At 54.5% G+C, this 27,749-nt stretch overlaps 1 protein-coding gene and 1 non-coding gene across 3 annotated transcripts in view; one reads left to right on the top strand and one right to left on the bottom strand.

The window, feature by feature from the left end:
• Positions 1-4,150: 4,150 nt before the first annotated feature.
• GSN (gelsolin) overlaps positions 4,151-27,749 on the top strand; it is a 55,370-nt gene continuing 31,771 nt past the window's right edge. For both annotated transcript variants that reach the window (XM_070459179.1, XM_070459178.1), the window contains exons 1-2: positions 4,151-4,239; positions 15,925-16,012. The gene's annotated coding sequence lies outside the window, so the exon portion shown is untranslated. The remainder of the gene's footprint in view (positions 4,240-15,924; positions 16,013-27,749) is intronic.
• Positions 10,108-10,180, bottom strand: TRNAH-AUG (transfer RNA histidin (anticodon AUG)). Its single transcript has one exon. It is a non-coding gene; the product is annotated as a tRNA-His (tRNA).

Here is a 27,749-nt window from a genome sequence, read left to right as displayed (position 1 = left end):
GTGTGGGTTGCCAGTTCCTTCTCTAGGGGATCTTCCCGACCCAGGGATCGAACCAGCAGGGGATGAAACCCTGGTCTCCTGCAGGGCAGGCAGATTCTTTACCACTGAGCTATCAAGGAAGCCTATAGATCATAGGAGAGTAAAATAATTAGGAAGTGACAGGTTCTGAGACATCACCTTTATGATTTTTTAATAATAACCATATAAACATTAATTTTTATTGAAGACTGTGTTTAATAGCTAGCTGTAAAAATTCCTGGAAACTTAACAAGCAGCTCTTGTAAGCCAGTTCAAGTTGGCTCCGGCACACCACCAAAGGCACCCAGGCTGAAGCAAATAACAGGCTCCTTCTTTTCTGCAGACTTGGTTTCCCCCAGCCTCCACATCTTCACGTAGTCTGCGCCCTCAGCAAAAGATGCCATCCCATTTCTAGCCCCATTCTTACTCTTCACGGCCTTCCCCCGAGGGAAGCTGTTCGCTCTGCCTGACTTCCTTTCCCCTCTTCTGTCCATCCACTGGTTACAGAGGGAGCGGCCAGTTTGGGGCAGTTTGATCCCACCACTCGGCTAGAGTCAGCTGGATAAAGGGTAGGCATCTGACCCAAGTTGGCATGTGGGCCACAGTGAGTCCCGCTCACTGCTGGTAAAAGTCACTTTGTGGAAAGCAGAGGTTCCTTTCTGATGTGAGGCAGAGCAGCGAAGCGGATGGGGAGATACGAAGGATGTAGTGACAGTCCTTGCTAGGTTTCCTTAGTGCTCAGGCCCCGCTTCCAGTCTGACCCCGAGGCCCGGTTGCATCCCTTCCCTGGGGCCTTTGGGGTGTTCCAGGATCTCCTGAGAGCTTCTTCAATTCTCCCTTTGCACAAAATCTCCACTCAGGCTTTGCTTCTAGGAACCTGATACAAGGCATTCACTGCTCAAAAAGCAGTTGTGTTGGGCTTCCCTGGTGGCTCAGTGGTTAAGAATCTGCCTGCCAATGAAGGAGACACAGGTTCAATCCCTGGTCCGGGAAGATCCCTCACGCTGCAGAGCAACTAAGCCCGTGCGCCACAGCTACTGAGCCTGCGCTCTTAGAGCCGAGGAGCCGCAGGTCCGGAGGCGGGAGCACCCTCGAGCCCGTGCTCCGCAGCCAGAGAAGCGTCCACAGTGAGAAGCCCTCACACCGCAACGAGAGAAAGCCCAAGCAGCAGCGGAAGACCCAGCACACTAAAAATAAGTAAATAAAAGTATGTAAAAAAAAGTCTTGTCCTAATGAGTTGGCCTTCACAGATGGCTGGTCCTCACAGGCCCAGTTAATTAACCATGATTGTTCTGTTCCAAACTGTAATTCCACATTCTGATAGTCTAGCTTGGTGGTGGGGTCGCTCCTAATGGTGTCAATGTGTCTGGAGTGGGCTAGGAGTTAAAATGAAATCATGGGGGCCAAGTGAGGGCCACCCCTGTGGGTGGGGAAAGGCAGTCTCAGAAGAGGGAACAGGTGCCCCCAAGTTGTCTATTGCATGGCCTGGGTGTGGCTTTTGTCTCCCCCATCCTCACTCCCAGGAAAGAAGTGGTCTTCTGACAAAAGACGTCAAAGTGCTTCCATGAGAGGAGAATCATGTCAGCAAGAGCAAGAAGACATTCACTCTGAAGGTGAGATGTGGGGCAAATAATCTTTACCGACCTCTAGGCCTACGGGGCAGTGCACAAAAAGGGGGTACAAAAGGAGTCTAGAAAGAAATGAGAAGACGGCAACGAGAGAGGATATCTACACGTCCACGCCAGGCAGACCCGACCCCCACTGAAGGGTCATCCAAGATACATCCTGATCAGCTGTGAAACACACATTCTCCTGTTGATGTACATAGAGGAAAGTGCTAGGGATTTGCTTGGCCCTCTGGTGTCATACTGGCTGTCACTATTGTTGTCATAATCCTTATTTTAAATTATTTCCCGTGAGAGCCTAGACGTATGGGCTTCTCCAGTACCAGATGGAGTCACCAGAGGGTTCTGTGCAAGCCTCTCTTCATTCTTGGCCTCAGTTTCCCCACTTCTAAAATGAGGGGTGGGACTAGATGTTCCCCAACGTCGCCTCCCTCCCAACATCATACTTCCCAGTTCTCTGGACACAGACTCAGAGGTTTCCCTCTCTTTGCCCGAGAGAAGTTGCTGGGGTTGGAAATGGCACGTTCGATAATTCCAGGTCATGTGTGTGCCAGGGGCTGTAATCAGAGAGCTGAGAGCCGAACAGTCTGTGTTTATGCCTTTCTCCCCACCTGTCCCACAGGCCGCCTCCAGAAAAAGCAGGCGGTGGGGAGTGAGAGAGCAGGAGACGTCCTGCGGGTGAGCGGAGGCACCTTGCTTCACTTCTCAGAGGAAGTGGAACTGGACAGTTTCCCAAGCCAGCTGGGAGGAGCACCAGAGTGAGACAGAGGACGCTGAGCAGAGGAGAGGGGGCCAAGCCCCCGATGCGCCAGTGTCGAGGTGTGAGCTGCTTGACCCTCCCGGTGCCTGAGTCTCCTCCTCTGAAAACTGCGCGCGGGGATGCCCACCTCGGGCTGCGGAGTGTGCGGGGGAGGGGGAGGATCAAGCAGGCAAGGAGGTGAGGATGATGACTGGGAGCATTCGGGAACCCCAGAGCATGGCCCAAGCATTCAAGAAATGGTTCCTGTCATCACTAGGGATGTAGAAAGCCGTTGCGGCAGGGGAAGAACCAGGCTGGGAATCTCCAGGTCCTGTGGCTTCCCTGGCTGCTACTTAATGGAAAAACCAGAAAGTGAGTGCTGTGCCCTTAGCCTCTCTGCTACTTAAATAACACCAGATTCTCTGTCTGATTCCCAGCACCCAGCAGTTACTGACTTTGTATATTTTCTCTTGTGCTGGAGGGAGATTTGCCCAGCTGAACATGGGGCTGCTCCCAGCACCTAGGCTGGGAATGGACACCTCAGTCCTCTGGTCTCATCTCCTGTAATGTGGGTCTCCCAACCTGGAGTCACAGGGCAGCTCAAGAGACAGGGAGTTCACATGTGCAGCAAGACTGTCAGATGCTGTTCTACGCCCTCTTCCATTGTAAATGTGTGCCTGCTCAGTCGCTCAGTCGTTTCCGACTCTTGTGACTCCATGGACTGGGGCCTGCCTGGCTCCTCTGTCCATGGGATTTTCCCTGCAAGAATACTAGAGTGGGTTGCCATTCCCTTCTCCAGGGGATCTTCCGCCCCCCACCCCCCCGCCCCCCAGGGATCAAATCTGTGTCTCTTATGTCTCCTGCATTGGCAGGTGGATTCTTTACTACCGAACCACCTGGGAATCCCTTATCCATCACACTGGCTCTCTCTCAAATGCAAGAGATGCTATTGCGATAAATAAAATACTACATTTGTTTAGAAGTGACCTTGCATTCATCTTTTTGACAATGTGGATTTGCTGTCACCTAAAATAATATCTGCCATCACACTAATAAAACCTTCCATTTACAGAGAGCTCACAGTACCTGATATGGTGTTAAGAGACTTTCTTTCATTAAGTCTTCCCAACAGACACATGAAGATGAAATTATGATGCCCATTTTACAGATAAGGAAATTGACACTTTGATACCTTAGGTCACTTGCCCAAAGTTTCAGGACTAGTAGGTGTCAAGGGGTCAAGCCCAGGTGGTCTAACTCCAAAGCCCCAGCTTAACATTTTAAGGACAGGCCTGCGCTTCGGCATTTCGTGTATTTCTCGTTTCTGAAGGCCACCGGGACTCATTCTGCTCCTTTGTTCCCTTCAGGGTCGCTCCCTTATGCCCACCCTCCGCTTCTGCTTTTGTCATCCTCTGAGGCCTTCGCCTCCTGGAGCCCAGTCGCTCCCAGAGCTGAATCTCATCCCGCAGGCGGCCCGTCCCAACTGCGCTTTTCGGCCCCGGCCAGCTCCAGGCGCCCCGCGAGTCTCCTCCCCTCCTCCCAGGCTCCTGCCGATCTCCCCTCGGGGCTCCAGACTCAGTTTCCTCCCGTGTGAAGCAGGTAGCCCGATCCTTTCCTTAGGCAAACGGCACGTCCAGGCCGGTCCGGAGCCGCGGTCGCCGTCCTCGCGGCCGCCTGTGGGCGGGGCCGCCGCTCCGCCCCCTCGCCGCCCCGCGCCCGGCGGCCCCGCCCCGAGGGCGGCCCCCGCCCGCGCCCTGCGCACCCCGCCCCGCGCCCACGGCGCCCCAACCCCGCCGCCCGGAGCCAGCTGAGCACAGCTGGACCCGGCCGCCGCCGTCGCCAGCGCCTCAGCCGCAGGTAGGCGAGGGGCGCGACCACGACCCCGGGGCACCCGGGGATCCCGGGCTTCTGGGTCCTTTCTCCCTCCTCGCGCGGGCCGAGCTCGGCCCAGCAGCCCGGGACATCGCGGAAAAAGGGCTCCCCACCCCCCTCACCTTGAGGGCTTCCGGGGGCCGGGGAGAGTTGGGGGGCTCGGGTAGGGAGTGAGAGGATTCAGGCCTCCGCCCACAGGCCCCGTGGTGCACTCGAGCTGACTTTGACCCGCTTCGCGCCAGTGGGGCGCGTGGGCCCGGGGTAGCCCCGCACTCACCGGCAGGTGGTCTCCAGCTTGCAGCGGTTTGGGCGGCGGCACCGCCCGGGAGTCTGCCTCGCGCATCTCCAGGGTTAATGCCTTTGCCTGCGCTCCCCTGGCGATGAGGCCCCCGCCCCGCCCCAACCTCCTTCCTCTTTCTGGGCCCAGGACTGTTAGAAAGCTCTTCCTCTTACTGGTCTGGAATCGGCTTCCTTCTGCTACCTGTCGGCGCTGTCCGTCCCTCCGCCCTGCAGAGCACGGGCCCTTCCCTGACTCACACGGAAACTCAGAGCTGAGGACAGGGATTGGAACCAGCCTTTCTCTCTGGGGCCCCCGTCTCTGCTTGGGTCCAGACGCCTCAGAATCTGAATACAACGTGTCCCCTGGCCCGGCGCAGCCCGCCTGCTCTCCGCAGTGGCCAAAAGCAAGGCCCCGGGCCGAGGAGGCTGGCGGGGCTGCTGGGAGCTTCAGCCTCAGACACCCAAACATCCGCCCTTTATCCCGCCCTCACATATAACTCAAAACAGAGAGGACAGCTTTGCGACACCCAGAACTCAGGAGAGCCGGGACAATCAGGGTGCCCTGGGGGTGACTGCTTGTGGTGGAGGCCAGGGCCTCGGGGGACTTTTCTGGGCGTGAGCCTCGGGTCCGGCTCTCCCAGGACCGGTGGGCTCTCCTAGCGCCCTATGGATTTACAGTGACCACAGCTTGATGGAATCTCACCAGCATGGTTCCACAGTTGAGAAAGCTGCAGGGCCTGAGAGCGGGTGAGGCGCTGATACTCACACAGTGAGGAAGGGGCAGGCCTGGGCCCCAGGGCCATCTGCACTTGGCTGACTTTTAGCTCCTGGGGTTTTAGACTCTTCTTGAGTCTCGAGTTCCATTCACTAAGACCCTGAGCCCTGCGCGCGTACACGCACACACGCACACACACCTCCAAGGCACACTCACACTGTGGAGTGCTGCTTGATGTTTCTTGGGGATGTTAATTAAGGGGAAGAGGCTTGGAATGGAGGAGGAAGGTTGGGAGCGGGGACTGTCAGCTTCCAGTTCCCTTGAAACTCCGTTTTCCTTCTTGGGGCCTCACTATTTATAAATGCCAGGGCAATCGTAAACAGCCGGGGGAGCTTGAATTGGCACCCGGGTGAGTTTCACAGCAAAAAAGGTTTCCATGTGAATCTGGGGAAGGAACTTTACTCCAGAATTTTCCATAGACTTTTTTTTTATTGGGGACGGACATGAATTTGGAAAAGCAGGCATCTCCCAGGAGGGGTTTCCTTCCTTCCCTTCTTCCTTGATTCAGCACTCTTCAGGGCCTGTGTTCAGTGTCTTGCCCTGTGAGGGCCCAAGAGCCTTGAGGAAGGCAAAGATATTTGTCCTCAAGATGCTTCTCATCTATAGAGGTCGGAACAAGCTGCAATACTGAGAATTAACTTCAGCCTCTAAAGGGGTGACTGAGTCTGTTTGGGCCACCCAGACCTCAGAAATGAGTAATAGTTGCCCAGGAGATAAAGTGATGGGCAGTAAGACGTGCTAAGAGGCAGGAACAGCTTCTGCAAAGGCGCTGGGGTTTTCTGAGCAGTCCACATGGTGAGGACGGCAGATGAGGGAAAGACGGGGTGGTGGGAGTTGAGGCTGTAAATCAAGAGGGACTAGATTGTCAACTCAGGGCTGGGGCTTCAGCCTGAGGGCAGTGATCACAACTCTCAGCAATCTGGTGGCTGATGTAGCAGATGCATTGGAAGGGGCTACACTGAAGGTACAGCGACTCCTTAGAAGGCTACTGGATGGTCAAGTGAAAGAGAGTGCAGGTCTGGACCAGACCAATGGCCACGGGATGGACCAGAGTGGAATCCCAGCTGAAGAACCCATCAGAACTGGCAGTAAATTTTATCTAAAAGCAAGCAGTGGGCTTATAGCTATTGGACAAGGTTGCCAAGTTATTCTGAGATTTTCAGTATTGAGTTTTACTTTTAAAGCAAAGAAATATTGTTAGAGAGTCAAGCCTTGCGGTGTGACACAGGGAGGTCAAATCCGGGGCTCTGTGACAGCCTGGAGGGGGGGCTGGGGCGGGAGGTGGGAGGGAGGCTCGGGAGGGAGGGGCATGCGTGCACCTGTGGGCGATACACGTTGATGTCTGGCAAAAAAACAACACAGTACTGTAAAACAGTTATCCTCCGATTGAAAATAAACTCTAAAAAAAAAAGATGCAAGCCTAGAGGAGAGTATAGAGTAAGCCTCATCCCTCTAACCCCCTTCTTGCCCCAGGGGTGGCCCCTGCTGACCCCTGTGTGTGCAGTTCTGCGGAACTGCCACAAGCAAGAGCTGAAGACTGGATGCTGTCACACTTCTTAGCCATCCAGTGCCAGAGGGTCCCTTCTCCCCACGCCATGTGGGCAGTTTGGCCTCTGGTGAGACGTCGTCAGGTCATAGAGACAATTTCTGCGGTCTGTCATCCCCTGCTGGAGCGCTGGTCTCTGGTTTTCTTCAAGAGAACTTTACAGCCCGTATCTAGTCTCTGAGCGTGCATATTAGTTACTAGAGATGGCAGAACTGAGAGAAGTTAGACGCACTGACTTAGGAGTGAAGCTGTAATCTGAGTTCTTCTGAGTGACTTTGGGCAAGTCCCAGCTCACGGGGCCTCAGTGTCCTCATCTATAAGATGGGAGGATGTCTCCATGATATTGGTCTCTATGATAAAAAGCTACCTTTCAGTAAACCAAGCGCTGGGGCATTAATTACTTTGTTGGTTCTTCAAAATCATGTCTCTGAGTTAGGTCCTGTTATTTGCTTTTATAGAGGAAGTAACTGAGGCTCAGAGAGGCTAAGGAATGTACTTTGGCTTGTGAGGCAGTTAGGTGTCAGTGCTAGGATTCTGGAGGTCTGACTGTAGGGCTATAGCTCTTAATCACTGCCTTAAATGTTCTACTGGAGGAGCCATCTAGTCCTGACATTATGAGAACTGAAGGTCGAGTTTTGCTGGGGCCGTGATGAGGGATGCTAATCAGTATGCGTGGCGTGGGGAGCTTAGGCCTGAGGGCCCTCTCAGGACTGTTGGTAAACCCACGCTTTTCTGTACTGTCTACAGGACTTCAGAGTGTAGGTCCATCTTTCCTCCGTTTCAGGAAATCCAGGCTCTGAGAGAACAAAGGCTTGCCCAGGTTCACTCCGAGAGGTAGCTGGGGGCCCAGCCTGCTTTCACCGTTGGAGCCCTGCTCAGGAAAGCTTTCTGAGGAAGCCAGGAAGAATGGGCAGCATCTCCCTCCACCCCCCGCCCCTCCCATGGTTATTTCCTGAGAAAATGCCGGCAGAAGCAGGGAGAACCTGGTCCCAGGAGCCATGTATTTTGTGGGGGAGGGAAAGAAAGAGGCCACTGTTCAGGCAGCTGGGGGATGTTAAGTAAAAATATCTCCTCCCTTTCAACCGAGCGAGCGTGTGTCGTATTTCAGCCCGACGTGGTCTGTGGGTTTGCAGACCACAGGCAGGCCGGGTTCCTGCCGCTCTCCCGCTTTCCCTCCCCGCCCCCACCCGCTGCTGCCGCGGACTGCTCTCCCCTGCCCTGCCCAGGACCACATCAGCAATTTAAGGGCAGGGCAGAGAACAGCGGTGGGTGTGATGGGCAAGGCTGGGCAGCAGAAGGCCTGGGCTTGAGTCCTGGTTTTACCGCTTGACAAAATCCTGGGTGACCTGAGCTAGTCCGTGCCTTCCGCTGGGCCCCCGTGTTCATCTGGCGTTAGGCGGGTGGGCAGAATAATGTCACGACGCTTCCCCAGCTCTGGGGGCCTCTGAGTCGGAGGGCTTTGTGCTCTCTGCAGGGTCATGGGACCTGCACCTCTCTAAGCATAAAGTGAGCCCACAGCAGTCACCCTTGTTTGAGTGACTTGCACCAGCGTGGGCTGGAGATTCAGCTACTGTTTATAAATTGGGTCTCTGCGCATCCAGCTGGTTGGCCATTTTACAGATAAGGCAGTTGAGGCCTAGGATTCATGCATGTATCCCATTCTCCTGTTCTACAAGCAGTAAGGGCGAGGACCCCTGTCTGTGGCGTTCCTATTGTCTGTGTTCACTTTTCATCTTTATCACCTAGTTTAATCTTTTTAACATCTATAGGGAGGAGATAATTTACTCAGTTTTACAGATAAGGAACTTACTTAGCTTGTAGCTCAGTCAGTAAAGAATCTGCCTGCAGTGCAGGAGACCCAGGTTCGATCCCTGGGTTGGGAAGATCCCCCGGAGAAGGAAATGGCAGCCCACTCCAGTGTCCTCACCTGGAAAAGCTCATGGACAGAGGAGCCTGGTGGGCTGCAGTTCATGTGGTCGCAAAGAGTCAGGCACGACTGAGCGACTAACACTTATTTACAGATAAGGAAACCGAGGCTCAGCCCAGAGAAATGAAATGCCTTACTTTCTCTTTTTTGAGCCTCACAGTAGCCCTGAGGTTGTTATGGGCCCCATTTTACAGATGAGGAAACTGAGGTCTGGAGATGTAAGTGTTCATGCCCGGGGTCCCCAGGGACCATGTAGCCAGCTAGGTTCTTTCCCAGGCCCCCCATCCTGCGGCTTTCTGGTGCCTTGCTGGTTCTGTCTCAGGGCGAGCCTCTGTACCTCTTGATTTCAATGCTTGGACTCAGGATGAACAGTTTTCTTCCTAGGCTGTAACGTATCCCTGAAATCTGCTCTTCCCAAGGGGGACTCCAGAGGCAGTTTGAGCCATGGAGCTTCTCAGGGAACTGGGATAAGCTGCCACACCAGTGGGAGGGGATTTATTTATTCTGCTGAACTGGTTAAGCAAACAGCCTTCTTTCTTTCCAACTTCAGCAAGGATATCATTTGATCCCAGCTTATTTGTCAAACAAAGAATATATATACAGTATATGTGGGCCTTCAGGGCGGGGCTTGGCCCTTAGTTTTCCTTCTTTAGTGGCTGTGGCAGGGCTGGGCCCTTGGTGGGTACTCAGTAAATGCTGGTTATTTTTGGAGGAGTGGCAGAGTGGTGTGGGTGGGATACCCGTAGGATATGTCTTTTTTCTTATTCCCCTCCTCCAATGACTTTTTTTCCTTTTTTATAAATATAATAACTGTGATAGAAAGTGTAGAAAGTAAAAATAGTATTTAAAAATAAGAACTGTCCATAATTCTGCCAACACAAGATAATCAGTGTTAACATTTGGGTGCATTTCCTTCCTAATATTTTCAGCACATTTTCTTTTACCCCCGACAGGACTGTGGTCATACCACATTTGTAATCTTCTATTCTGACTTTCTGCATTTTTTTTTCCCCGAATGCTATAACATAAATATTTTTTCATGTTATTTAGTGCTTTAAATTTAATTTTCAAAAGTAAGCAAATCTATTGGAAAAATGATGTCACAAGACCGTTTGCTCAAAGATTGCCACAAACCTTCAGTTTGTGAAAAAAAATGTAGTATCTATGAAGCACAGTAAACTGAAGTGCAATAAAACGAGGTATAAAGTGAAGTTGCTCAGTCGTGTCCGACTCTTTGCAACCCTATGGGCCTACCATGCATCTCCGTCCATGGGATTTTTCAGGCAAGAATACTGGAGTGGGTTGCCATTTCCTTTTCCAGAGGATCTTCCTGACCCAGGGATCGAACCTGGGTCTCCCGCATCATAGGCAGATGCTTTACCATCTGAGCCACCAGGGAAATCCAAAATGAGGTATACCCGTAGACTTGCACAGTTCAGCATCAGCAAGTGCTAATGATTAAGATCCTGGGCAGAGAGGCAGGGAGAAGCTGGTTCGCACCCTAGTTTCTGCTTTGCACTTGCCACAAGAGCTAAGCTTCGGCCTGGTCACTGTGCTGCCTCCATGCTTAGGATGTAAGTACTTACCTTTGTGTTTCCAGACATCGAGGTGGCTGAGGTCACCCTCTGCAGAAGGCCCTTCTTCTGACTGCCTCCTCACCTAGAAACCCTTTCCAGATTCTGACCCTTACAGTTAGGCCTCAGAAGCTGCCTGGTCCCACCTCCTCACTTCATGGCCAGGAATACTCAGACCCAGAGAGAGCAAGTGAATTTCCTAAAGCTCAAAGTAAGTTCTCTGATTGCTGCTCCACCACTTGTGAGATTTCAAAAGTACTCATCTAAACCAAAATGATTTCAGTGATCATAAAGCCCAAGGCCTGGGAAGATTAAGGGACTGGGCCGTGGTCAGACCCCAAGTCTGTCCTGGCAGCGTGGTCCTGGGAAAGTCATTTTCCTTTTTAGCCAGTTCCCCTACCATGAATTGAGGGCTGACACCTTCTCTTGTCCACCTGTGTCTACTTTTACACTGGTCGAAGGCTTAATTTCAAGACTCAGTGGCAGGTCTTGGTCTTTTGAGTGTGCGTCCTGAAGTGGGGTGTTTTTTGATGTCATGGGTGGCGCTAGTGTTAAAGAATCTGCCTGACAATGCAGGAAACATCAGAGACTCAGGTTCCATCCCTGGGTCAGGACGATCCCTTGGAGGAGGAAATGGCAACCCACTCTACCGGGAAAGACTTATTTTTACAAAACCAAAAAAGATGCCTTTGGACCCTTTCTCTCCTCAGGGGAAGGGTTTTATCAACAGTGTTGTGATTGGACATAAGAGACGTTTTAGAGCATCTCAAACTTACCGTGCTCCCAAATCACCTGGGAATTTTGTGAAAATGCAGATTCTGGTTCAGTAGGTCTGGAATGGGGCCTGACACTGTATTTTATTTATTTTTTTTTTTTGCCTTGCAACATGTGGCATCTTCCCTAACCAGGGATGGAACCTGTGCCCCCTACATTGGGAGCACAGAGTTCTAACCACTGAACCACCAGGGAAGTCCCCGTCTGCACTTCTAATGCCCTCCCGGCTAATGCAGATGCTGTGGGTCCAGGGACCACATCTAACACGTGTGTGTGCATGCACTCAGTTATACCCAACTCTGCAACCCCGTGGACTGTAGCCCGCCAGACTCCTCTGTCAGTGGAATTTTCCAGGCAGGAATACTGGATCGGGTTGCCCTTACCTTTTCCCGGAAATCTTCCTGACCCAGAGATCGAACCCATGTCTCTTGTGTCTCCTGCAGTCACAGGTGGGTTCTTTACCAGCTGAGCTACCAGGGACACCTAGTAAGATTCTAAATCATTTGTTCCAAGGCCCAGACTGGAGCCCAGAACTCTTGAAATCTTATCCTTGAGGTTCTTTCTACCCGTTGTATTTGCTTCTGTCATCTCATAGCACTGAGGTGAACTGTATTTGGTCCGCAGTTATGTTTCTAGAATATGAACAGCCCTTGAATTATTTTGCTGCCTAATTTCAGAGCAGAGCAGGGCTCTTCTTTAGAAGAGAGTGACTCAGTAGGATGCCATCTGAAGGGGGAGAAATACAGCTGAAGGGCCTACTGTTTGGCATAAAACATTTCCACCAGAAGTTTTTATACTTAAGGTTATAAGTATGACTGTCTTACCGCTGTAGGCTGCAAACTACAGCCCTGGGGAAGCCCCAGCCTGTTTTTGTATGCCTCCAAGCTAAGAATGGTTTTTACATTTTTAAAAGATTATAAAAAAGAAAATCCAAAACCAAACAAGGAAGAATATATGGCTGCAAACCTTAAAATATTTCCTATCTGGCTTTTCTCTCTTTCTTTTCTCTCTTTCTCTCTCTCTAAAAATGTTGGCCATGTCACATGGCATGGGGGATCTTAGTTCCCCGACCAGGGATCGAACCTGTGCCCCCTGCAGTGAGAGTACAAAGTCCTAACCACTGGACCCCCAGAGAAATCCTAGCACTTTACAGTAAAAGTTTGCTGACCCCTGGTCTAGAGTAACTGGAGCTTTATACTTTTGTCTAGTAAGCAAGAGGCCCAGCTTAATTTAGTGAGGCCGGGATAGCAGGGAGGCAGCCTGACGTGGCGGCAGCTGCTCGGGCACCGTGGCCGTGTGACCCTGAGCGTGTCACTCCGCCTCTTTGAACTTGTGTTCTTCCTTCGCCAGACAGGGACTGTACAGCTGCCGGCTGGGCTGTGAGGATGAGACGTGATGTCTCTACGGAATTAACACTTGGTAGGTGCTGAGAAAGTGACAACTGGTGTCGTCTGAACCCTTCCGGCGTCGCCGGACAGATCACACACCCTCACCAAATCTGACTGGAGGAGGACATGGCAACCCACTCCAGTGGTCTTGCCTGGAGAATCTCATGGACAGAGGAGCCTGGCAGGCTACAGTCCATAGGGTCGCAGAGAATCAGGCAAGATTGAAGTGACTTCACACACACACACACACACACATGCGCGCGCACGCGCGCGCGCCAAATCTGAGGGTCCTCTCAGCGATCTGGGAACAGTCTTTTGGGAGAAAAATGCCTCTGTTCCCGCTTTGCCCAGTCACCCCGTCACCCCCACAGGGCGGAAAGCTCCTCTTGAGCCATCCAAACAGATGGGGTTCCTGGTGCTTATACACCTTCGCTGATGGCAGGCTCTACCCACTCCTTCCATGGGCGGGCAGCTCTAAGATATAACCCAGCAGACAGGAGCCCCAGGCAAGGATGGTGATTACTGGAAGGAGACACCCCTCTTTAGGGCTCCATGAGGCATGTGGGCAGCGGACTAAAGCCAGTGGTTTACGGACCGTTTTTCTAAGTTGTGGCAGCCTTAAGGTCCAAAATGGGAAACAGACCGACTTGGAGTTAGCTGGGGTGAACCATTCCTGCCTGGGAGATCCCAGGGACAGAGGAGCCTGGCGTCCATGGGGTCGCAGAGTTGGACACGACTTAGCGATGAAACAATAACAACAACAGTTCTAAACCCAGTGAATCGCAGGAAAGTCGAGGGCCCCCTGTGTCCTGAGCGCAGGAAAGCGCGTGATGCTCTTTTTGCCCATAGGTGGCAGCACCTGCACCCTTTGCCGTCTCTCTGGACGTGTTTGTGCCTGAGTGTTCACACACGTGTGCACACACGTGTACATGCACGTGATTTACTAGTTTCTGCCTTCGTGGAATCTTGAGCTGTGGTGGCCCCAGCGCGGCGCTAGGATGCACGGGAGCGGGTCTTAGTCTGACGGGGGAGGCAGACGGGAACAGAGTGTAACAGTGTGGCAGGCGAGATGGGCCGAGGCTCAGAGGAGCTCGGTCTCACGGGGAAGGGGAGGTGAGAGATGAGTTCTTGGAGGAAACCTGGGCGGAAGGAGAAAAGAAGAACAGGGATGGAAGAGAGCTCGAGAACAGAGGAGACAGTCTGTGCAAAGGTTACGGGAAGGTTTAAGGGACGGTGCAGCTGCGTCTGCCTGGAGTTTGGAGGCATGTGGGTGGAAGACGGGAACTGGGGAGAGCTGAGGCTCAAGACGCTGATCAGGGCGGATCATAAAAGGTGCGGATGGTTAAAGGTCCGCTGAGGACGTTGGGTTTTACCTGGGGGTTATCAGGGAGTCAAGGCTGAGTGCGCAGAGGAGCAACGAGGTCTGGCTTGCTCTGGAGGGGAGGAGGTAGGAAGCGGGAGGACGGGGTAGGAGGCACGGCAGTCTCCCAGGTGAGAGGCTGAGGGGCCTGGACCGTCGGGGTGAGGAGTAGTGGATGCGCTCGGGTAGACCCGGCAGTGTTGGCAGGCGAGAGGGTGCCCGGTGTCCGTCTGGACGCGGGATGGTGCTGATGCTGAGCTGGGGAGCCTTGAGCGTAAACCAGGTTGCCCTTGGGAACAATTACAGCACCGCCAGAGACGGTGAGGGTGAGATGTGGAGGTGTGTCGAAGAGAAGGGGTCTGGATTTGAAAGGTTGATCCTCACGGAGTTAACGGAAAGTGGGAACTTATTTGCAGGAGCCCAGCTCTGTGTTCATGTACCCCACAGAACTGGGAAGTTTCTATGGAACTCTCTGAAGGGAGCCCATGGAGGCGGCACTTACCTCCAGGTCCTAGGGCCCAAATGAGCACCCGGCCTCTTTCTAGATCTCTTCTGTGCTCCAGTGCCACTCACGATGCGGAAATCCCCAGGAATGTCTGGGCCGTCTGCTGTCAGCTAAGAATAGGGTTCACCTGCATCTTGATCCAGGGAGCCTGCAGGGCCCCGCTGCCTTTGGGATCTTGGATTCTCTCCCCCTGGCTTGGAGAAGCTGGTTTGGGCAGAGCCGTTTTCCAGTTCAGGCAGGAGCCCGTTTGCTCCGCGGCTCCCTGAATGTGGCTGACTGGGAGTCTGGGAGTCACGAAGGGTGAAGACTCAGGGTGTCTCTGAAAGTGTGGGGGCTGAAAGATGGGGCTGCACAAACTACTTGGGATGCATGTGGGCTGGCCCTGCGTTTGGTCACCCAGCATACACCCTCGGGTCCTGCTGTTTGCCAGGTCACTTGCCAGGCCTGGAGCTTCAGCAGCCAAGCAACCTAATGGAGCCCATGGTCTCATGGGAGAGAGACTCGTCCGCATACAATGGCAATACAGTCTTGCAATAGTGGAGCAATGCTAGGCATAGAGGCGGGAATATGGCCCGCAAGCAGCTTGGCTCCACAGTCTGCGTAAGTACAGCATGAGAAAGGTACACTTTCTAAAACAGACTTAGAGAGTTGAGTGATAGAGTAAGCACATGCATTATTCAAAATCCTTAACGTATTTTATCTCATTTGACTGTCATAAGAGTTCGGACAGGACTGAGCGACTTTCGCTCCTTTACTCACTCGCTCGGTGATCTCCTGGGGTACCTACCCCGTAATTCCTGTTCTACAGAGAAGGGAACTGAGGCTCAGAAAAGTGACGTAACTTGGTTGTTACATGTTAGTTAAATGAGGGCCCTTTTGTCTGACTTCAGCATCTTAAGCCGCAGCTCTGAAGCTGACCATAAGCTGAATTCAGTCAAACAATGGGGTTACCTTAAATGCTCATGGGATTTTCGGCTGTATTAATAGAGGCATGGTATCCAGAATGATGGAGGTGAGAGTTCCGCTTGCCCTGCCCTGAAGAGAGCTTATCCAAGTGTTTAATTCTGGGTCTCGTGCTTGTCAGTAGGGACAGGGTTCATTTGAAGTAGATCAGGAAAGCTGGGGGAGGGAACCAGACACCTTGATCTCAGGAAGACCTGCAGCAGAAGGGGTGCACAACTCACAGAAGACTTGAGGGACCCAGGGTTTCCGTCTCCAAGCCTCTAAGCAGCCGTTGGGAAACAGGGTGGCAGGCTGTTCCGGGTGACCCCGGAGGGTAGAGCTCGGGCCAGTGTGTCGTGGGGCATAGGGACAGAGAATTCCAGCACATCCCAGCGACAGTTCCTTTAACCAGCCAGACTCGAATGGAAGGTTTGCAGCCTTGGCGGGAAGTGAGTGCCCCATTGCCAGTGGTGTGCAAGCAGGGACATGTGACCCTGGTTGGGGGGGGGTGGGGGCTGGGGAGGAGCTGAAGCCTGAAGTGGGCTCTGACCAGGTGACCTTGAGCCCCTGAGCCTGGGAGTCTTGGCCCTTTCTTTCCAGGTGGTGCTGCTAACCCCCCGAGCTGCGCCTCCACCTTGGTGCCAACCCCTTCCGACGGAGCCGCCCTCTTCACTCACAGTCCCACGAGGTAGGTAAAGCAGTGCAGGCCCTCCTGGGTCCCCCTAAACCCAGCCTGCCTGCCCGGGGGTCTGGATGAGCCTGGGGAAGCAGCCGCCGGTCGCCACACGTGGATGCAAAGGCAGCCCCTGGAGCTTTTCTAGGAAAGCTCAGAGAGCACTCTGCCCTTGCTTCATCTGCTCCTCACCCTCCCTAGAGAGGGAGGCCGGGCGAGGTGATCCCTTGGGGAAGAGGCAAGAAGCGGGCTGGGCGCCAGGACTCCGGGGCCCACCCCCGGCCGTGCTGCTTCTGCGCTGGGTGGCGGTAGGAAAGTGCTTGCCCTCTCCAGGCCTCTGTGAGCGCCTCGGGAGGAGGGTGGACTCCCGTGAGGAGGAGGTGCAGGAATTCTTCGGAAGGGTGAGGAAAGCTGGGGTGCGGCGGCCAAGGCTCGGGGCTTGTTGACCAGAGAAGGAGTGAGACGTGTGAGTCACAGGGAAGGTTCATGAGTCATACTCACCTGGGACGGCTGGCAGGGCGGGCCCACCTGACTATCAGATTCACAGGTGACCCGCCGGAGGCAGTGCAGAGGCAGGGCGCGGGGTGCAGAGTCCTCTGGCCAGAAGCAGGAGACCTGGCTCAGTTCCCAGCTCAGGCCTCAGTTTTTCTGCCTGCGAAATGGGTGCATTGGTCTCCCCCACCCACCTAACAAGGTTGTCGTGCGGACTGCGTGAGGTCACAGATGCCGAAGGGCTTCGTGAGCTGGAAAAAAGGGGAAGGATCACCACTGGGGGGATAACCCAGCTTCCAGTGTTGAAACAGAGAGAAGTGAGTTTCTGATAGTAACCGTGCGGAAAGCCTGGAAAACACCCCTTGGGGTTGTGACATCACCCTTGGCTGCCGAAAGGAGAAGGGGCCGAGTACCTCCAGGGCTTACTCATCCCCGCAGCCCGCCTGGCTTCCAGGCATGACAAGCCCACCACAGTTGGTGCTGTTCCTCTTTCCCCAAGCTCGGATGCAAGGGCCTTCCGATGTTGCATCCTCAACAGTGGGACTCCCACAGAGAGGCATGAGACGAAGGGGCCTCCCCCAGCTGCCCAGATGGACCGGCGGGGGCCGTCCTGGCTCTGATGCTCTTGACTCTGAGACTCAGAGCCTTGACAACTCCCAGAGCCCGATGGCCTGAGTGCTCGGTCCCCAGAAAGGGTTGTGCTCTCTGAATGCTTTGGCGACAGCGACACAGGGACCATCTTCTGCTTTCCCGCTTCTGCAGAAGTGCGCAGCCGCTGAGTGCCTGTCAGCCGAGGGCTCTGTGCGCGCTCACGCCGTCCCGCTGCCCCCGTGCGGGGCCCCGCCTCTTGCCCACTCCCCGGTGACCCCGTCCGTGTCCACCTCTTCAGCTCTCCGTGTCCCACCTCTCTGGGGCCCCGGGTGCCTCCTCCTCCTGACGTTCTCTCTCCTCTTTGCTTCTGGCAGCCTGCACCGCTCACTTTGTCTCCTCCTTCTGTGACCTTCTTAACTGGGGCTCTGGTTTTTTTCCCTCAAACATTCAGCAGGATTCTGACCACTTTCTGTCTAGAGTCAAACGTATAGGTTTATTCGCTCATTCATCTGTTCATGAGTATGTGCCTTCATTTGACAGATATTTATTTAGGCCCTGGACTGGGGGTTGGAGAATCAGCAAAGAAGGAGATTTTCCCAACCCTTGTGGGTCTTACCATCTTGGGTCTTATATAAGTTATTATTATTGTTTAGTCGCTAAGTCACGTCCGACTCTTTGCCACTCCAAGGACTGTAGCCTGCCAGGCTCCTCTGTCCAAGGAATGCTTGAGGCAAGAATGCTGGAGTGGATAGCCATGCCCTTCTCCAGGGGATCGTCCCAAACCAGGGATGGAACCCAGGTCTCTTTGCACTGGCAGGCGATTCCTTACCGCTGACCCACCAGGGAAGCCGTACAGAACCCATCACACACGCAACAGACTCATCCCTTCTCCAGCTGTGCAGGAAGGGACCGGCGTTGTGAGAGCGGGTGGCATTGGGCGGGTGTGACGGGCTCTTGTCTGGACAGATGAGGGAGGCCTTCCTGAAAACGCTCAGACCGAAGATGGAAGGAACAGTATGAGCGAGGGAACAGTGTGAGGGAGAGGAAGCAGTGTGAGCCAGGCCTGGAGGAGCTGAAAAAAAAGAACACGACGAAGGGAGAAGGGCCTGGAGGCCAGGCAGCGCCTCTGCTGTGCGGGCCCGGGGGGCCTTGGTTAGGGACTGGGGTTTTATCTGGACCCCGGGGGAAGCACTGGAGGTTTTAAGGTAGGGGAGAGTTTTGCCCCAATTTCAGTATCAGAACCCTTGAAAGAGACAGTCGCCAAGTCCCACCCTGATGAGCCCTGAGGCTGTAATTTTTGGCTCTTCCACACTGTGGCGTCCTGATGCTGTGCCTCAGGATGAGGCTTGGCGTCGGGCCGTCCTGCAAATGTGCACCTTCCAGCATTCTCTGGGCTCCTTGCGTGTTTTCATTGTCAAGCTTCTGCACTGGAGAGTGGAGGTGAATCAGACCCGGGGGCCCCCGGAGCCTCAGAGGGCGCCCCCCCCACCTCGAGTCAGGCGCTCTGCTAAGGGAAGGGTGTGTGCAGAAGCTCAGCCCCCTGGGGGAACCTCTGTGTTTGGGAGCTGGTGGGCAGAGTGGCTAACGCAGGAGGGTGGGATGACGCGGGGAGGCTTTGAGGGCAGGGTCCTGACCCTCTGGATGCCGGGACCCAAGGCAGGTCTGGAGCTGAGGAGTTGCTTGAGCAGTGAGATGTGAGAACAATCAGTTGGCGGGATGCAGAGGGGTGGATCGCAGAAAACTGGTTGGAGAGAATGAGTGTCACTGGGCGCAGCCTCTTCCCTCCCGCCCGCCGACACACGCAGTGAACCGCTCTGGGCCTGTTTCTCTCCCGCCCCCTGTCGTTCGTTCCCCCTTTGGTCAGCCCTCAGCTGTTTCACTGGGGTTTGATTACAGCCTGGACTCCAGAGGCCAACAGGTCCGAGCATTACTCTGGCTCTGACTTGCTCTGTGCCCCTTGACATGTCCTTTAACCCCTCTCAGCCTCAGTTTCCTTATCTGTGAAATGGGGATGACAGTAGGGTTGTGGAGGGTTAATAATGGGGACGTGAAGTCCTAAGCATATGCCTGGTACCTAGTGATGGCTTGGTTATCTTTCCTTTCCTGTTGGTAGGTAGTGGCCAAGTCCATGTCATCATCCATCCCTTGGGGAGTTCTCCTTTGTGACTATAAATCTGTAGTTTGAACTGGAAGCAAGGTGTCCCCAGAAGCCCTGAAAGAGGCCTCTAGTGGGATGCTGAGTGGCTTGGAAATGCCTTTACGTTTCCCCACTGGGGTCTGGCACAGGGCTCGGCTCTGAGGGCTGGACCAGGTCTTGGCTGTCTTTTGGCCCCAGCACTCAGCACAAGGCTGGCCTATCCTGGTTCTCTCAAATACTAAACAAACACACAAAAAAATTAATTAAAAATAGTCATAAACCTTGGGCATCAACCTACCAGCACCTTCATCTTATGACTGAGGAATCTGGGGCCCAGAGAGAGACAGTGACCCTTCCAAAGTCACCCATCCTTTCAGTGGCAGGGCGTAGACCTGACTCAAGTATTTATTGCAATTCTAATTTTTAAATACCAGTCATTATTAACTTAAAAAAATCCCCAAGTCAACTGGGAAAGGGGTAACAGTGGCATGAGCATTTGAGGGTAGGGGTTACCCTGAGATGATTCTGGGGTGCATCATCTAGAAGGGCCCCAATGATATCATGTTCAACCTCCCAGTTTGGAGGTTGAACATTTGGAGAAACTGAGGCCCAAAGAAGGGTAGTGGCTTGCTCAGGGTCCCCAAGAGCAGAAAGCAGAAAAACAGTCACAGGCCCACTGCCATCATCTGCCGTGGGTGGCTGGCTTCCCCCTCAGCGCACTGCCTCATGTTTAAGAGAGTGAGTTAGAACATGCACAATGGTTTCCCGAGGAAGTTTGGGGTTTTAATCGTGTCAGCGAGAAGGATCATTTCCGGAACCGTGCATGCCCGGGTGGTGCCTGTGGAGTTGGGCCTGGCATAGCTATTTCAGACCAGGCCACAGGGCCCTATTTATAGGCTGATGCGATTAGGTCGGTGTGGTCGGGAGAGGCTCGCCTGTCCTCTGCCCAGCCCAGCCATGGTGAAGGAAGAGGCCCTCGGGGGTGATTCTGACCTGTGGGTGAGTAGCCGTGGGTCTAGGGTTGTCCCCAAAGCCTGCTTGAAAGAAGGACTCCAGGGGTGCTGACTCCCCATTCAACCACTGGCCAGGCCCCGTGCAGAGATGAAACCAGCTCCAAGCCTGTTCTCTCTGGGCTGAAAAGATCCTCCCCGGCCTCAGAGCGGACCAGGACCCCTTGCAGTCAGGCCGCTCCAGTGTTTGCCCACAGGTCTTCACCCCAGGCCCGCCTGGCCAGCGTTTACACTTTCCTGTGGGGGGGGGGGCACCTCTGAGCCTTTGCTTCTGCTGTTCCCTCCTCCTGCCTGCCGGCTCCCTGTTCCCCAAAGACAAACACCCACTCTCTTCATCCGTCAGGGCCCTGCTGCTCCTGGGTGGTTCATCAGGCTCTGGGCGCTTCCTGCCTTGTGTTCCCGCTGCTGAGGAACCCCCAAGTTCATGTGCACACCCCACGGGGCCGGGAAGTCCTGAGGCAGAGCCTGACACGGGGAGAAGAGGGAGAAAGGCTTGTGTGGTCGGGCCCCTCCCGGGCCATTCACCTGTCTCCTGTAGGTGAGACACTGTCTACATGCCATGCTACATAGGTGTTTTTAGAAGGTGCGTAGGAGTGAGAGCCAGGCTTTAGAATCAGATAGTCCTGGGTTCCGGACTCTGCTCTGCACGTCTTAGCTGTGTCACCTTGGGCTGACCCTCTCTGAGCCTCTGTTTCCCCATCTGTAAAATGGGCATGTGCTAGCCTTGGGAAGCACTGTCAAGAAGACAAAGCTGAGAAGGACTTACCATGTGGTCTGGCCCATTGTGAGCCTCCTGGGTGCTGCAGTGAGTGCTGCTTACTCAGGGGAGCAGGGAAGCGCCCTCTCTAGGGCTCCGTGGGCTTGGGGTCCGAGCTTCTGGCTCCTCCCCGTTCTCCTCCCCTCCCTGGCTTAGCCTCCTGGCCCTATTCTGTTCCCCAGATCAGGGAGGCTTTGTTTGGGGATTGTTTTGCCTAAGAAGTTTCCTCTGTGGTGCCACTGGATGACTCAGAGGCCTGAGTCACCAGGAGGCTGGGGGCCAGGAGGAATGCAGTGGGCGGAGGAGGGAAGGAGAAAGGAGCCAGGAAGGGACCTCCATTCCCGCCCAGGCCCTCCCCTGGCTCGATGGCCAGAGCTGGCAACTCTCCGGGGCTGCCCGGCCTCAGTTTCCCCCAGCGTGAGAGGTGCTGGGCTTTGACAAGTGGTTCCCAGTGTGGGCCGAGCCTCAGAATCCCAGGTTCCCGGGCCCCAACCGGAGCCGTAGACTCTGAAGCTGGGCGTGGGGCCCGGGAATCCGAGTTCTCTGGAGCTCCCCAGGGGATTCGGCTGCACACCTGCTCTGCGGAGGTGTTTGGGAACCAGGGAGCCCAGGGCAGCTTGTCCCCGGGTCTCAGAGGGGCTGCTCAGCTGCTGCTTGGCCGTCTCCACTCACAGAGACAGCACTTTTCTTGCTGAATGTCTTGGCAGAATGGTGCCCGGAAAGCACATGGGCTTTAAACAAACAAACCGGCTTTATTGAACTACGATTTACATCAGTTGCTGGAGTAAGTATACAGATAACTTATATACATATAATTCACCCATTTGAATTATTCAGTGATTCTTAGTAAACTTTCAGACCTATGCCAACGTCATCACGAGACGTCCAGTTCAAGCACATTTTCATTACCCCTCATCTCCCCTAAAAGGGGCCCATGCCTGCTGGCTGGCACGCTGCACACCCACCCCCTAATCCCTCAGTAGTCTCCTTTCTGTCTCTCAGGATGCACGGACCTGCGTGCCACTCCCAGCCTCAGCGTTTTCTGGCTCTGTGACCTCCGGCAGGTCATCGCCCCTCTCTGAGCCTTTGATTTTTTTCCCCCTGTTAGAGGGGGAAGTATAGCCTCCTTGTAGCTGCTGTTTGAATTTCACTAATGTGAGAGAGTGTTTGATGCGTGGTAGGTGCTGGGGTCGTGGGAGCCTGGCAGGTACCACACCCGCTAGACTCGCTGTGTGTCAAACACTGGGCCCAGCCCTGGAATTGCTGTGTCTCCTTCAGTCCCCACAGCACCCAGCAGGTGAGTGTTAAAATCACTTCCGTTTCATAGCCAGAGAAACTGAGGCACCGAGAAGGGGCGTGGCTTGTCACGGTCATGGAGGTAATGGTCGGAAGGGCTGGGAGTCTGCCCCGGAGCCTGTCCTCCTGGACCTTCACACGTGGGGGTCATGCAGCAAAGGACACAGAGCGTGGGCCCGGGACAAGGGTTATGGCACACAGTTCTCCAAGGGACGGGGCTCGGGACAGTGGATGTGACATTGAAAAGATGTAGGTAGATGGTACACATCTTTCTTGACTCACTATGCGTTTACATCCCAATAAGCTGAAAAAATCTCAAGTTTATCAATGCATTTCATACACTTCTCCAATCATACACTTTTCCTACCTTAGCTTCGCACATCATAACTTAGCCTCACCTGCCTACCTTACATGTGCTCAGAACACTTACACTAGTCTACAGTTGGGCAAAATCTAACACGAAGACTCTTTTTAAATATCGTCTCACACAATGTATTGAATGCTGTACTGTCGATGGACAGTAGAACGGTTGTCTGGGTACAGAATGGTTGTAAGCCTACCGGTTGTTGCCCTGGGGATCATGTGGCCGACTGGAAAAGATCGCTGGCCCAGGAAAGATCAAAACTCCAAGTGCGGTTTCTACTGAGCGTGTATCGCTTTTGCACCATCCTAAAGTCAGGAAATCGTGAAGTTGGACCGTCGCAAGTCGGGGACCACCTGTGCAGAGTCTTTCATATGGCAGATGTGACATGATGCGGGGGGGGCATGATCCAAGGTGTGAGTGACATGGGACACAGCAGGAGGACCGGGCCCCGGGTGCACAGGCGGGACACGTGTGTGGACCACAAGGCCTGGTATGGGACACAGAGAACGTGGGGGTATGTGACGCTGGGCGTGGCGCCAGGTATATGACGCCAGGACAAGGTCCCCAGGGTGGGTGTGGGGTTTGATGCTTGGCGGTAGGGCACAGAGGGGCCCTATCTCAGGTCAGCGCCCGGGGCCCCAGCATGCAGTGGCAGGAGCCGGTTTTCTCCTCTGACAAAGGCCTGTCTGTTGTTTTTATTTTTCCCTCCTCCTCTTCTGCCAAAGAGTGGGAGTGTCCCAGAGGAGTGGGGCCCAGGGCAACCCACCCCTCCCCCCATGCCACCAGCTCAGACCGGGGTCAAGGCTTGGGGCCAAGTCTTTGGCTCTGGAAGAGCCTGCCAGGCCCCCAGATCCCCGCTGTCAGAGGCAGCTGGGAGCCCCTGAAGGCTGGGCCAGCGCTGAGTAATTTTCCTCTAAGCCGCCCCCGCTCCTGCCCCCCTCCCTGGCTGCGGCTGCTGGCTGTGAGCCTCTGGTTCGGGGCTTAGGGGAGAGGGAGCCCCCGCCCCTATGGAGGTGGAGGAGCCGATCCGCCCTGCCAGCTGCTGTCAGAGTGCAGGGAGGCGGCTGCAGCTCACAGGCTTCATTTCTGGAGCCCTCCCGGCATCTGACGCTCACTCCCTTATCTTGTCTCATCTGCACAAGTTCCCCAAGAGCCCGATGAGAAGACTGAGGCTCAGAGAGCCAAAGAGCCGGTCTGAGGTCTCACAGTCTGAAGCAGAGCCGAGGCTAGACCCCCGCTCTCCTGGAGGAAACTAGGATGTAGAGAGGCGGGAGGTGTCCCAGAGGGTAGCGTGGGGGCACTAGGGGATGAGGCTGCAAGATCCGACGTGGACGCGGATCCCAGAGGGCCTTAGAAGCCAAGCTTAGGAGGCCTGACTTCCAGTTTGCACAGGGGGCTGCGGAAAGGTTCCAAGTCGGGAATGACGTGGTCTCTGTGGACAATGGAGAGTTGAAGGCACTGATGAAGCTGGTGCAGTGGTTCCATAGGGGATATGGAGACCCTGAACCAGGACGGCGTCTGGGAGGCCGACGGGGAAGTGAGCGTGAATGGGGAGTGCGTAGGGTTAAGCATCCCTGCTCTGGCCTCAGCCCTTGCGTATGTCCTGGGGGGTTGACTCTGGAGTGTTCTGGAAACTCTCAGGAGTGGGTCCCTAGAAGACGATGCGGGTGACTGGGCAGATACCCGGATGGAGGTGAGGCCGGAAGCACCCCTGGGCGAGGAGCCACACCCATTCCAGAGGAGGCCACGCCCACTGCGGAGGAGGCCACGCCCATTCCGGAGCTGTCTCACGTGCCAGGCCGTGTGCTCTGTGGACTGGATTTCATTAATTCTTCCAGCTGGTAATGCTTATTCTCTGAGCTGGGAAAGGAACACAAGCATTCCAGTCTTATACCTCTGTTTATGTTTGAGAGGGGAAAGGACGTTTTTAAAAAGCCTTATTAAAATGAAAGGGATTAGCAAGGATAAAATATATCTTTGAACCTCTGGTAGTTCTATTGTAGTTCAGCGTTTGAGATAAATTGCAAACGATTTCTAACCACGCTATAGCACTTGGAGTTTTTCCATAACTGATTTTTACTGGTATCAAGTTCTGGTAGGCCTGGGAGATAATCTGGCGATTCTGCACCCAAGGACCCAGGCTCGGAACGGTTGAGTCATTTTGCCCAGGGTCACCTAAGTAGTAAGAGGCAGGGCTGGGATTGAGCCCTTGTTCCTTGGGGTGGGAGTAAGACCAGAGGAGAGGGGAGGGCGTCATGAAGAGATTTGTGGATGGGGCAGGAGGCACAGTGGGCTCTTGAGGAGCTGGCTAGAGACCCTCTCCTGAGATGTGTCCCTGTCCTTGGCACGAGCCGCACGTCCAGGTCTCTGGGCCTTGGCTGGGACCCTCCAGCCCTCCCCTGCCTTGGAGGCAGGGATGCAGAGATGAAAGTCAAGGGTGGGTACCGGAGGCCAGTGGGCATGTTTGCAGGGCTTAGACACGTACTCTAGGGGTTGTTGTGGTTATTGAGCGCCTGCTGTGTACCAGGAGCTCCTTCAGTTCTCTCAGACGACCCCCAGGGTAGGACTCATCACCCCATTTTATAGAGGAGGAAATTGAAATGCTCAGAAGGGCCATTTGTCCAAGTGCCCCCTGAGGTAGGGATTCGGGCTCTGACCTTACTCAACCTGGACATTATCTTGTTTTCCCCTGGATGGAAGTTGGCACAGCCGTCACCCTGCCGGTCATTCTGGTACCCTGAGCTGGCCGAGGCTCCCCTCACTGTTCCGGGTTCTTTATTTTCTCCTCTGTCCCATTTTTGATTCTCAGAAGTTCTGCCTGCAGGGTGCAAACTGGTGCCCAGAGGGTGGGCTCCGCCGTTGCTGGCTGTGAGGGGCTTGGGGACAGAGAAAGTCTCCATTTGGAGCTTGCGGCAGGAGGGACCTGTCACTGCCTTCTGAGGTCCTGACCCTGTGGTTCCCATCGGCCTAGGGAGCTGCTGAAGGATGAACTGGATCCCCAGACAGACGTGGAGGGGAGGCGGCGTGGGCGTGGGGCAGGGACCAGAGGCACAAACTATTTTGCCTCTTGCTGTTCCTTTCAGAATCTTATTAAATTTCCAGGGCTCGAAGGGTCTTTAAAGATGGGCTGGTTTGCTCGTCACTTGCGTCTCCTTGGCTGGGTCACCGGCGCTGCGCCACTCTTTATCTCTCTGGGAGAAGGGGGAGGATTACTGCCTTTTTTGAACCTCTGTCTTATGTCAGGCATGATCCTAGGATCTTCCACATTTATGGTCTCATTCAACCCTTAATAAAATTTACTTTGTTTCTTTACTTGGCTATGGCAGGTCTCAGGTGCCGCATGTGGGATCTAGTTCTCCGACCAGAGACTGAACCTGGGCCCCCTGCATTGGGAGCACAGCGTCTTACCCACCGGACCACCAGGGAAATCCTTCCACTCACCTTTTGAAAAGACATTTTAACGCTGATTTTATGCATAAGGAACTTGAGTGTCAGAGAGATATTAGCAGAGGCTTCCCAAGCCCCCAGCAAACAGCCACCACAGCTTCCTTGATACTTTCGCACTGTGCTATGCCCTGGACGTCTTTTACTTTATAAAATTCCCACAGCAACCCTAGCAAGAAGCTACTCTAATCCCATTCTACAGATGAGGAAATTGAGGCTCAGAGAGCTGAAGCCACACAGCTGGAAGTGGTAGATCAGGGATTTATACCCAGATTTCCCTGGCAGGAGCTCTTTGCACAGTCACGCAGGCTGTTTTTCTTCCTGCTGGGAGGCTCTTCCCCTCTGCAGCAGGACGCTCCCTCCTGCAGCTGTTGCTGCTCTGGCTCTGGCTGGGGCCCCGTAGGCCCTGCTGCCCCCGGAGGTTGGCAGGCGGAGGCCGTGTTCCCCATCTTTACTGGTCCTGCCTCAGAGTGCCTGGAGTTGGGCCTCCTTGTCCTGCCGCTGATGTGCGTTTGTGCCTGGACTTCCCTGTTGGTGGGGTGGGGTCCTGGGACAGCGAGGAGACGGTTGTTCGCAGCTGTTTGCACCTTCCCAAGGCTGCTGCCTCCCCTAAGAGGGGGAGACTGACTCCAAAGGGGACCCTGGCAGGCAGGGCCCTGGCTCACACCCGTGGCCAGATCTGGCTGCTCCCAGGGCACGGGGTCAGGAAACGGCAGGGCCAGCCCTTTCTGAACGTCCTGTCCTGGCTCTCGGCACTATGTGGGGTAGCCTCCGGAGGCTGGGAAAAAGCCAGTGGCTTCGGGCCCTGGGAGAGGCGGCCTCTTGGAGGTGGCTTCAGCCAAGCCTCACTGGCCGTCTCCCCAACAGCTGTCCACGCCCGGGATGGATGGAGCCAGGGCAGAGGTCCAGCTGGCCCTTCCCGGGGGCCTTGTCGTTGGCTCAGGCCTCGGCTCTGGCCTGGGAACGGTGCTCGCTAAGTGACTCTGAGAAGTTACTCTCTTGCTCTTGGGGTCACAGTCTGCAAAGAGAGGGTGATCTATAGAACATTGCTACAAATAAGCCCTGCTCTGGGCTACTTGCTCCAGAGCTCCCAGCTACCCTGAAACTGGGCAGTACTGTCCCTTTCTACAAGTGAATGACCCAGCGCTCAGAGAGGGAAAGCAACTTGCTCTGGGTCACACAGCCGGGACCTGAGCTCAGGACTCTCACTGAAACCTGTAACCTTTCTCAGGCACCACTATACTGCTCTCACGTGGTGAGCACATGCTGAGAGGCTGTGTTCACACACGGGGCACTAGGAGCTCCGACTGTGCTGTGTGTCAGGCCTTGAACCTCCTCACTCCCCATTTTACAGATAAGGAAACTGAGGCCCTGATCACAGGTGCTGAGTCTCCCAGATTCTAAAACACGTGTTCTTTCAAGTCCCCAGGGCTCCCCATGCTGAGGCCCTGTCCAGTTTTACCAGATTTCATAACTGGCTTCTCTGTTTACTGACTGTTGTCCTATTTAACAAAACCCCGGCCAGCAGGGCGGGTGTTCCCAGGAGGACCCAGAACCCAGCCGTGAGCCAGCAAGCAAACAAGCTCCGAAAAAGAGGGCTGCTCGTGAGTGGCCGGTGGCCTGGGAATCAAGAACAACAGTGTTTGGCGCGAAGAGAAAAG

Source organism: Odocoileus virginianus, chromosome 31 (assembly GCF_023699985.2).
Source record: "Odocoileus virginianus isolate 20LAN1187 ecotype Illinois chromosome 31, Ovbor_1.2, whole genome shotgun sequence".
Lineage (NCBI taxonomy): Eukaryota > Metazoa > Chordata > Mammalia > Artiodactyla > Cervidae > Odocoileus > Odocoileus virginianus.
The sequence above is the reverse complement of the archived record's forward strand: the minus strand, read 5'-3'. Positions and strand labels throughout refer to the sequence as shown.